The sequence below is a fragment of the Poecilia formosa genome, unplaced genomic scaffold (assembly GCF_000485575.1).
Source record: "Poecilia formosa unplaced genomic scaffold, Poecilia_formosa-5.1.2 Scaffold269, whole genome shotgun sequence".
In the NCBI taxonomy this organism is placed as follows: domain Eukaryota; kingdom Metazoa; phylum Chordata; class Actinopteri; order Cyprinodontiformes; family Poeciliidae; genus Poecilia; species Poecilia formosa.
In genome coordinates, this window is record NW_006800208.1 from 767,701 (window position 1) to 779,656 (window position 11,956).

The following is an 11,956-nucleotide window of genomic DNA, read 5'->3' on the forward strand; positions in this document are numbered from 1 at the left end:
AAGAAAATCACTCCTTAAGTGTTTGATTTCTTCCAAAACTCCCAGATCTAAACGATTAAACAGGAAACAGATTCACACATTTTACAAATTTGTTGCTTTTGACGAAAGATGTAGAGATGCAAGGAGATGCATCTCTACATCTCTGTCCTTTATTCTGCATTATTGTCACGAGAGAGAAACAGAAAATGCTTTATTATTTAGTGAATAATTGTAAAATATATATAAATGCACCAAAACTAAAATAAATATCTGTTGTTAATATCATCAGATCTGTTAAAAAATGACTGATATCATCTGATACTGATGTTAGTGCCGATAAATCTTTCATCACTAGTTGCTACATTTTGATGAAGTTTCTGTGATTAAGAAATAAAAAAAAAAATGTCAAAAAGGCAAAACTTTATGCATTAAAATATAATGTTTCAATTATTTTTGAAGAATCATTTTCCCAAAAAAACTTTGGTTTGAGTGTGATAAATACGACGGCATTTTAAGACCATTATAGACAGAAAAAAACAACAACAAAAAAAAAACAGTAAATTTCCTCCCCAAAAAACTTTTCTGGAAAAAAAAAATGGAAATTTTCTGAGTTCCTAAGTTGGAAATTTTCAAATTTTGAACATTTTCTGAGTTTCAAACATTGAAATCTTCTGACTTTTCGAGCTCAAAAGTTTCTTCTCAGACTGAACTCAATATGTTTGAGATTTTTCTCACTAATTTTCGACTTTTTGAGCTTTGAGAATCTCTACGTATTTCCAGAAAATGTCTAAGATTAATCTTAAAATTTCTCAGCTGTTTTTTCTCACGTTAGACTTTTGCAGCTCAGAGAATTTCCACATTTTTTTCCAAGAAAACTTCTGAGATTCAGCTCAAAATTTTTAAGATTTTTGGCAGAAATTTACTCCGTTTTATGGTTTTTTAATCTACTCCGGCTCTGGCACGCCGTCAGAGATGCAGGAAGGTTTCGTGAAAAAAGGAAACGTTTCGGTGTTACCTGCTCTTTACTCTCCAGAGTGCTGCGGAGCACGGCCATCTCCGCTCTCTGCTCCAGCAGCTCTTTATTCAGGCGGTCGACTTCCTGCTGCTGATGACTCGTCTGTTAGAGAATTAAGTCTTCAGTCCAAATCAACAGTTTTTTTGTGATCAATAATCTCAGCAGCAGCAGTCAGAGACGTTCTCACCACGTTTCTTTTCTCCAGTCTCAGGTTCTCCACTTCGCTCTCCAGCTGCTGCTTTGCTCTCAGCAAGTCGTCCTGCACGACCTTTGTACTCGACAGCATCTTAACTGTTTCTGCGTTCTGCAGCAGGACATAAAGAGATCCTGGGTCAGAACCGAAACACCAACAGCTGTGAGAGTAAAACCAAACGACGCCTTCAGTTCGACCTTCTTCATTAGGTCGGCGTGGCTCGTAACCAGCTCTGCGTGTCTCTCTTTGAGCTGCGTGAAGCGAACCTCAGCAGCCTGAGCTCTGCCTGTTCACAGATAAAAAGAAAAAGAAGAATTTTACTGACGTCCGACTGATTCCGTTTACAGTCTCAACACTAAAAGAAAAATCCGTCCACTCACTGTCCGCCTCTTTGTATCCGATCTGAGCTCCAACGTTGGCCACGTTAGCGCTGCGCAGAGCCTCCACTTCCATCCGCAGGTGTTCGTTTTCGACCAGGGCGACCTGTCTGTGGGAGCGCTGCTCCTGAAGCTCCGCCTCCAGACGGTTCACCTGAGACTTTAACTCTATCATAGATTTCTGAGCCTGAAGAAAACGGGGAAAAAAAATCCTATTAAGCACCAGAAATGCATGTATGGTGCAAAGTATTCACACACGTCATGCTACCGCCACACGTTTCTTTTTGTTTTACAAGAAGAGGAGGAGCAAGTTTGAGGAAATAAACATAGAAGTTTTGAAATTAATCTTAGATATTTTCTAGAAAAACACAAGGGACATTCAGACTTTGAAAAGTCATAAATTGGCTTGAAAAAAAAAGCTTGATTTTGACTCTGGGTTCTGGACTCCCAGTGCATGATGGGCCTCATCTCACCTCACTCTTGATAAGCTCTATCTCCGGTTTCAGCGCCTCCAGCTCTCTCTTGTAGCCGTTGCTGTCGGTGTCTCTGTAGTCCAGAGACGCCTCCGGTCCTCCCATCTGGCTGACCAAATAGTACTGCTGGAAAAAGAGACACATTTTAGCGCGGGTTACGGGAAAACGTGTTCTTTCAACTCGCACAGAAGCGTCAAACCTGTGACGTCTGAGGCGTTTCTCTGAGCTCTGGCTGCGTTTCCACTTCGTCCTCCTCTGGACGATCCTCGCCAGGCATCAGCACCACCGGCTTTTTGTACTCAGCCAGGGCAGCGGCTCGCAGGAAGTTTGGAGGACCCTGTGGAGAGGGGATCAACAGGTTACTGACCGAAAACCTGATAAATGAAACAGTTTTAAGGAGGGGTGCACCGATGAATCAGCCCTGATTTCCTTAGTTTTGGATGTTGGCTATCGAACAAGACTCACCTGTGAAACCAGTCTTATCTACATATGCAAAGGTAAGACCACCAGGTCACTATTGCTCGTCTAGCAACAGTCACCCCATTGGTACCGACTTAGCAACTTTTCAGACAAAAATAGTTGGTACAGGCCAAAATTGGAACTAGGATGTCAGGTTTTTTTAAATATCAGTGGTCGTCCAGAAAACTTCAATCGGTGCAACGCTGTTCATCTCCACTTACATCTGGGAGGTCTGGGATCTGGATGATGCTCTTAAAGAACTCAATTTCTCTGGCTCTGTTGAAGAACTGGGTGAGGCTGCAAAATCAAACAAGAAAACAAGTAAATACAAAAAACAGTCCTGCCTGTTTCATTACATAATGATTAATGAACAGATGTAGCCGTCCTGACCGACCTCGTGAAAAGGTCACGGAATCTCTCTCTGTGTCCGAGGAGCACATCCGCAGAGATGCCTGGGAATATTTTTGGATACGGTTAGAGCTGAACGTGATTCTGCAGAGGTCGCCAAGGTAACAACGAAAGGCGGACCACTCACGGCTGTGCAGCTTGAACAGCAGCCGGACAGAGAAGTGGTAGAGGTAGCTGCAGTCCAGGATGAGCGGGATGAGGGGCGTCAGCCTGCACTGACCGGCCGGGGTCGTGGATTTGGCCCCGTTGGCGTCCATCTGACGGAGAACTTTAAACACAACATGTCAGTTTCAGTGACATAAAGTGAACCTGTGTTTTAGGTTCTTATGGACACATGATAGATCCTTCGCTTTATCTAACCAATACGTGCCACATTTTCTCATATGAACGGACTGAATGTGGAAATCTCACCCGTCTCGGCCATCTTCAGTCCAGCATCCAAGTAATCCAGCAGCTCCTGAGTCATATCCAGCCTACAACGCCATAAATACATAAAGACATGATGATGGCAGGAATTCAAAGTGCTTTAATAGAAATAAAAGAAGAACACATAACAAAATATTAGGCAGGCTCTATTGTCATTCAGTTGCACATATTGAGCAAAACTTTGTTGCAATAATGGCAAATAAATTAAATAATAAAAAAAACAATAAAGACTGAGGAAAAAAATATCCTCCAAAAACAATAAAATAGTTGTGACACAAGCTGACCCCACAGCAGAGGACAGGAAGAAGGAAACTTACACTTTGGTCATGTCGGTTCCTGCTTCTCTCTCCAGGGTGTCGTCAGAGGCCTCCAGGTTACCTGGAATCACCTTGTGCTGTTGAACAACGTCACATGTCACACGGCATGCTTCTTAATCCGTTTTTAATTTGTTAAAGGGACGGTTCATATTCCAGGCACATAGTATACTTTTATACCAGAATCAAGTAACTATGTTGCTATAAAAATGATGTATATTTGTCAAATATGACTTAAAAGAAATTTGATTTTGTAATTTGACGCCTTGAAATTCTGTTTTTTTAAGAAACTCTTATTCTTTCCGACACTCGGCCTTCAGGAAGTCATCACAACATTCCCCCATTAAGCCTTTAACAACGTTCTTAGAAGCATTTCACTGAGACGGAGCTTGTACAATAAGCTCAGCAGACTCCCAGTTCCACCAGCTGCTGCAGCTAGTCTGAAGGAGCCGAGTGGCGGAGGAGCCAGGAAAGGGGCTTTCTCTGGACTTTTAATCTAGCAGAATAAGATCATTCACATTGTGGAGTAATATATGATCTATACTGACATGACATGTCATAAACATTACATTTGGAGACGGTGTAGCAATCTAAGGATCATCAGCTCCAGGATAAAATATTATTTTCGGCTCAGTTTACCGTCAGGATCCGATAAAGACATTGTGCTAAGTGTAAGGTGTTTATTCTTCTGCTGAATTGTGTAAAACGCAAAACTCCAGACACATTTAATTTAATTTCCCTCTGGAATTAATAATAAAATATTTGATTTTATCTTAAGAGTACTTTATGTTTAGGTTTTGTCCTTTCACACTGCTGTCTTCTCTTTTCAAGCATAAACAGATGATAAGCACAGACAAACACTCTCACTGTGAATAGCAGATCATTGACAGAATGAAGATATATCACCTTTGCATGAAACTCCATTTTGAGGTGGAGAAATTTAGCAGACAAGGCAACAATGTGACCATATCGATCGTGCAGGTTTCCCTGGGAAAACACAGACAGTGGGTTACAAGTTTAGCAGCTTATTTGAACCTGGTAGTTTTTCTTAAAAACAATCCACTGATTAACTTTTCATTAAGCGCATGTTGGGATTTTGTTAAACTTGCTGACTGCGCTGCATTTCAAAGGGTCTTTTGAATTTTCTGTGTGATTAAACGTGCAGATTAAATGCATCAGACTATAAGCTTGTATCTTATATCCACTGACTCACCCACAGGACTCCCATGTCTCTTATGCTGCGGCTGTGTCTGTGAGAATCTGTAATGACCTGCAGGTCGGGGAAAAAAAAGACAAACGAGGTTAAATGTAATGAATGTAAACAGGAAGTTACGCTGAGCAAATGTAGAGATTAACTCACATTTCTGTGTCCCTCTCTGAGCACTTTGTGCAGCAGGTAGCAGACCTTCCAGCTGACCAGGGATTGGCTGGACAGAGGCAGGTTGGGGACGTATGACCAGAAGGTGGTGGCTCCGCCCTCTTTGTGAGTTCCCAGAATTATATCTGTACAGATGTTAGGGAAACTCCCAATGCACAAGATGCCTATGATATTCATATCAGAGCATATCTATTACTTTTAGATCTACGTAAACAAAGCCACATAGATCTGCAAACCTTTTACAGGCTTTCAAGGTTATAAGTCGTAATAATTTAGGTGATTTCCCTTTAAGTAACCCCACAAAGTGACATTTTTTTGTCATCACTTTGTACCGTCTCAGCAGCAGTGAAGCTTAGAATGTCTGATATTGCAAAACAGAGAGGTGTTTTTAAAAACTGAACTGTTTTAGAAATATAATTTACAAGGAGTTTGTATTTATGAGTTTTAAATGCACAATATACTCAAATTTGCACATTCAGCTCTGATATTAGAAATTAAAGCTATTACTCCAATTGAACATGTTTAAAATGACTGATATTCATATTCACAATGACATTATGTAAGCATCTAATAAAAACTGTTTAAGCACTGTGCTGTAACAAAAAAAAATATTTTTTCCTCCTAACAAACTGAAGGTTTTAACACCTTGCCAGACATAAAAAGAAAGTTTAAACTTTGACCGCAGAAAATCCTAGAATCCAGAAAGCAAAACTCAAATTTCTGCTTTCCAGCACGAAGCCATCATTTTACACCAAAAAGCTGCTAGCTTTATGTTAGCATGCTAGAAGTACAGTGCTAAACTGTTTACAGCTTTCCTTATTAAAGAAATGTCCCATTTACTAGATTAAAAGTCAGCATATTATTATTTTTTTAAGTATAGTTTTAAAGGATACTGCGAACATATTTCTCTTTAGGTGGAACTTCAGCTGTGTTGGCAATTTTGCTGAGGCTCTGGAGCTGAAAGAAATGAAAACAGAGAAGCACTTAAAGCCTGAAAAGTTAAACTGATCAGAACAATATTACAAAAGATCTCAGTTATCTTCTGTTCTTTACTCAGTGTAACCTTTGAAAAATATTCTGAATTATTTTTACATGCTGAAGACTATTGGTGCATCAGTTCTGGATGACAGCTAGTTCTTTGTCACAGAGATGAAGCTAACGGCTAATCAAAGGGGGCTAAGATAAAAGTGGACATTAGGAAAACTAAGTTGTTATATTTCACAGTGGTCCATGAAAATGCTATTTTAGAAACCTTTAAAGCACCATCACATTTGTTTTTGTCATTTATTTTTTATTAAAGTTGTGGTTATTTAAATAGAAGGCTGTTTTAGTCCATGACTGGAAACAATAACCTTCCAATGTGAAACACCAATTGAAAAAACCCCAGCTATGTTATGTTTAACTGACTGGAATGACTGTGAGGGAAATGTATGTAAAAGAACAAAAAACAATAAAATATGTTATTTTATATTAAGATTTAGTCAGTATAGCTTCATTCACTCAGTTTTCAATGTGAAGGTCAATGATGGACACACTGGACCAACTTCGTCATCTAATCGAAATAATCACATTTCCATTTAAATTACAATCTAACACTTGATGGTTTATTTAAAAAGTACTGATATGAACAACTAAGACATTTTAAAAGCTGTACTTTTTAGCATGGCATAAGTTTGCTTTTATTCTGACTAGCCGTTAGCTTTGGCCTGCAGGAAAAACAAGTCTATTTTTATAAAATGTAAGATATGTAACATATTAAAGCTAAAATGTTAATAACCACTTATAACCACTCAATAGAACCCAATTAAAAAAAACCTGAACCAGCTTATAATGAATCAAAGTGAGACATTTCATGTTTGAAGTTATATTAAAGTTTAGCTGTAGGACATACATTCTGATTGAACATTACTTTTCAACCAAAGAATATTGTGGCACCAAGCTGAAGTCAAACCATATTTTGGGAAAATAAAATTAAACAAAGAGAAAATTCCTCTTTTGAGAAGCAATTTTAATTCTCACCTGCTGTTTGCCAAACTGTTGTTTCTCAGCAGCCAGGGCCTTCTCCGTTTTGTCGTCATTTTTGTTCTTCGTTTTACTCATTTTGTCAGATGAATAAACCCAAGGCGACTACACTTCTACGTCCAGAGATCCTCGCAGACAGAAAACAACTGAAGGTACGTCAGGTCACCAGATCATTCCTGTTGGACTTGATTTTTACTTGTTCCAAATGACATGGGAAGATTTCAAAATAAAACCTTAAAAGTGGAGAAAAAATGTCTTCAGAGCACAAACAACCACACGTTAAAAGTAGATAAGTTAAATAACAACAGGGAACATGAAATGTAAAAGATAAATCTTTATATATATATACACGTATATATATATATATAAAAAAGCAGTGTGAGATCATCCAGGTAACAAGACGTAAAAGCAAGAGAGAGCTTTAGATATTTCCTGTGAGTCACCATGTGAAGGCAGTGGAACTGGAAAGACTCATCAGCCCTGCAGGACTGGTTTCAGTTCATCTCCACTTCACACAACACATTATGTAAAAACGACTCATGGTTAAAAGAAATGCTGGGTAAATCAGATTAACAATAGATTATAAAAATGTACAAAATACTCAAAATATAAGATAAAAAACATTGAGGCCATTTAATTTATTTTTTCCTGAGGTAAAAACAGAGTCTGTTCTTTATCAGAAACAATAACACTGTTTTATTCGCTGCTCTGATTGCAGAGGTTGAAAGTTCATGATTTATAGAGGAAACCCAGTCTTTGGTCAAACCCGGCCATCTCGCTGGCTGACATTGTGCTTCAGGCAGGCTTTGGGTGAAGCGTCACTCGCCTGGAGGGGAAAACAAAGCGGCTTCATCTTTACACACCCAGACTTAGAGGAGCTTTTACGCCATCCAGGTTGCCACGCCCTCTCTGTACCTTGGGTATCGTGGTGTTCAGGTGGTGGTGGGCTGTGTGTGGCTGAGCGGTCTCACAGTTGGAATTACAACCTGTGGAGGCGTGACATCTCAAGCTGCTGCTGCTTTCAGGAGCTCCTGGAAGCAACCTGGAGATGCCCAGCGGCTGCTGTAGAGAACATGCCGACAGCTGATCAGCAACCTGATGAGGCGCGGACAGGAGACTCGGTCGTTAGAACGCATAAAGCTCCAGAGAAGTGCTTTGTATGTTATATGTTCAGTTTAAATCCCCTGAACATTTTGATCTTTCACCAGCTTCTCAGTCCCTGTTGAAGAAAAGCATGATACTGCCACCACCATGTCTCTCAGTGAGGATGGTTTGGTTGCAATGATAGTTTCCCATAAGAAAGTATCGATATGATGATCTGATATAAATATCACCGCTTTGGCCATTTACTGTTATTTACCAATATTATATATTTCCGTATATTTTTCACTATCCTTTTGACTAGGGGTACACCGACTGCAGTTTTCTTGCAGATCGCTGATTACCAATCTTTAAAAAGCCTGACCTGCCGATACTGAAATGACAAATATTCCTGACAGAAGTATCAGTAATAATCGTTTTCCTCGTCGTTGCATTGGAAATTAACAGCTTTTTTCTTTACATAGTTTTCCACAAATAAGCATCCCATAGATGAAAATGTATGTTTGATTTTTGTAAAAGTTTTGTTCTTCTCTATTAAAAAAAAGAAAAGAAAAAAATAGATAAAGCTGTGGCTCATTTAAAATTACTATAATTTTCCTATAGTAGATTTTTTTTTTTTTTTTAACAAAAGATTATGTAAGTTTGCAATTCTAGACCAGCGTTTTATGCAGCCAGACTGAAAGCAAAAACGGTTCTCTAGTTTTAAAAAAGTTAATGACCCCTGCGTCTTAAAGGTGGAGCTAGGTCCACCCAGGCGTTTTTACCACCTGAATGGTTGCCATGGGAGATTAAGGGATTTATCAAACAGGCATGAAATAATTAAAGCAACATTCCAGGTGTGTTTTTGATGAGGGAATAACATGAGATAATGCAAAANGACATCTTGAATAATGTCAACTTTGTATTAAAAGTGTCATAATTTACCGAATGACGCTTTATGACAACAGTCATAAACAGTCATGAAGACTTATTCATGTTCATGACAGGTGTTATGTCATGTTTATGACAGTGTCATGTCAGTCTTATTCAACCCCCTTCAAATAAAGTGTTACCAATTTTTTTTTTTAAACAAAGGTTATGTAAGTTTGCAATTCAAGACCAGCGTTTTGAAAGCAAAAACGGTTCTCTAGTTTTAAAAAAGTTAATGACCCCTGCGTCTTAAAGGTGGAGCTATGTCCACCCAGGCGTTTTTACCACCTGAATGGTTGCCATGGGAGATTAAGGGATTTATCAAACAGGCATGAAAGAATCAAAGCAACATTCCGGGTGTGTTTTTGATGAGGGAATAACATGAGATAATGCAAAACTGAAAAAATAAATAAATAAATAAATTTTACACCATGCTGTCCCTTTAAAACAGTTTTTATAAAATATCTTACATCCGTCATGTTTGCTGGAAAGCCTTCAGGTTTGGTGTCGGAGTCGTGAACACCAGCTACTGGTGAGGCTTCAAGATCAGGTCTCAGGTTCTTCAGGGACTGAATGTCGGCATAGTTACAGGCCGATTCGTCCTGCCTGGGACACAAAGACGTTCAGCTCGTTAAGGCCGGTCACACCTGCAGGACTCAACGCTCCACCACATCCACTCTGATGTCTCTGACTTTGAGATACATTCAGCAATGATTGTTGTCATTTCCTAGCAGATCAAAACATTCTCTCAAAAAATTTCTAATTTCAGATTTTTTGTTGGTCCTGGGGGTATGAGGTAAGAAAACTAATTTTCTTGTCACCTGCTAGGTAATCGCTGATGGTGTGTTTCCCTCTGAGCTCTCTGCGTGCTTTCTTGGTTCAGCCGCAGCAGCTGCAGGTCACTCCTCTGGTTCTCACACACCTGGAAAACACACACCAGCAGAAATACCATTGCTGCTGCTGCTGCTTGTTGTGGCGTTCACGGTGAAAAGTGCAACACATTTCTCCAGTCAGAGTTAAACTTCTACACTTCTCCAGGCTCAAATTTGAGTTTTCAATGTATGCTTAGACACTGATGGAACATTCATATAAATATGTTAAATTAAATGTTAGGTGTTTCTTAAAGTATAAAATTTGCATCTGGCAGACAAACAGGTAGATGGATTGTTTTCAAAGGGATTCAGAATAAAGTTAAGAACTACAACTCTTGTCCATACTCTATTTTTTCCTACATATTCAGACCTGAAAATGACTCGAATCAAGAATTTGCAAACAAAAATTTCCAAATCAAGAATCAGGAATTTGAGAAAAATCCCCAAAACAATCACAAACTCCTGGAGGGAGTTTGTGATTGTTTAATATATAATATAAAGATGTTTAATATAATTTAATTTTAAGAATTTGTTTATATTTTTAACAGATGGTTAAAGGGTTTTAGAAATGGATTCTGGCACAACTGGCCCTTTAAGAACATTCATGATCTTGATTTGGCCCAAAATGAAATGAGTTAAACACCCCTGATGTAGAGGACAAGACAGGATTTTATCTGTGTTTGTACATTTAACGTCATGCCTGCAGTCGCAGCCTTTATGTGAACCGGAACCACGTTGTGAGAGTGAGAGCGCTGCAGAAACACAGCGAGGCATGCAGACCAACAGGAAAATCACCTCCAGACGGAGCAGGAGGAACAAGGAAAAGACACGAGAGCGCTTCAGTAACGTTTAGCAGCAGCTGCTCTGTTGTACCTGCTGCAGGCAGAGCAGCTCCGACATGATGCGCTCCTGCTTGGAGCGAGACAGCTCCAGCAGCTCGTCCTTCCAGCTCTCGCCCTCTCCTGTTAACAGCAAAGATCAGCAGGTTGGACTTTATCTGACAATCGGAGGTTCCTGACACGCCTGCTAGAGATGGAAATCACACACCGATAAGACAGACCTGCTGAGAACTGAAGCGACAGAACAAGAGAGAGGAGTTTTATTTTAGCTCTAAAAAGACTAAACTAGAGCATGCTGAACTTTTTCAACATTACAACTGCAAACCGCAACATATTTTTTGTGGATTTCATGCGATTGCCCAACAAAGAGTAGTGCAGAATTCTGAATTGGAAGAAAAATAATACATGGTTTTCAAAATGTTTGAAAATAAAACAAAGATTTTTAATACAATGTGAAATGGCTGTAAGAATCCAGCTACATGAGGAAGGTAACACATACAAGTACTTAGGATCGTACCCACTCCATCCAAAAAACAAACTCTGAGACCATTTTCAGGTAATATATTGATGAATTGAAATCTCTCAGATGAGAAATATTAATCTGCCTCAGCCTGAGGGTTTACAGAGAAAGAAGCTGATCATGTGACGTACCAGTCAGGGCCAGATCCGTGTGGAGCAGCTGCAGCTCCTGCTTCAGACGGATGATCTCCTCTCTCTGCCTGCTGCTCTGACTCACCTGCTGCTGCAGCTCCGCTACAAACACAGCGACACGCAGATTAAACACCAACGTCTCAGTCAAGAAAATACTGAGATACAACTGATCTGCCCAAACTTTTTGAGAGCAAGATCTACTTTTTCTCTCACCAGCTGCTTGAGATCTACCTCATGACACAAAGACAAAAAATTGCAAATTAAACTCTATTGACTTATTTTGTATGAGAATATGCATCAGTTATAGCAGAAATAATAAAGTGACAGAAAACCTAACGCAGTTTCTTCCTCAGTGAGATCAAACACTGGGAGCAGCTTACTGGTTTCTAAGTCAGAAGCTGGTTGCAAACCAGCAGGTGTCGGTCAGTCATGGTAGATCTGAACTTTGGTTTGATGACCTCAATATGAGAAACTAACCAAAGGGTAAAGGCAAATCTTCGGAAGTCGGGATATAATTAATTTAATTTCACATAATTATCG

General features: G+C 39.4%; 1 protein-coding gene across 2 annotated transcripts in view; it reads right to left on the bottom strand.

The window, feature by feature from the left end:
* Positions 1 to 11,956, bottom strand: part of hip1r (huntingtin interacting protein 1 related) — a 29,932-nt gene that overhangs the window by 9,823 nt on the left and 8,153 nt on the right. The window lies entirely within an intron of this gene.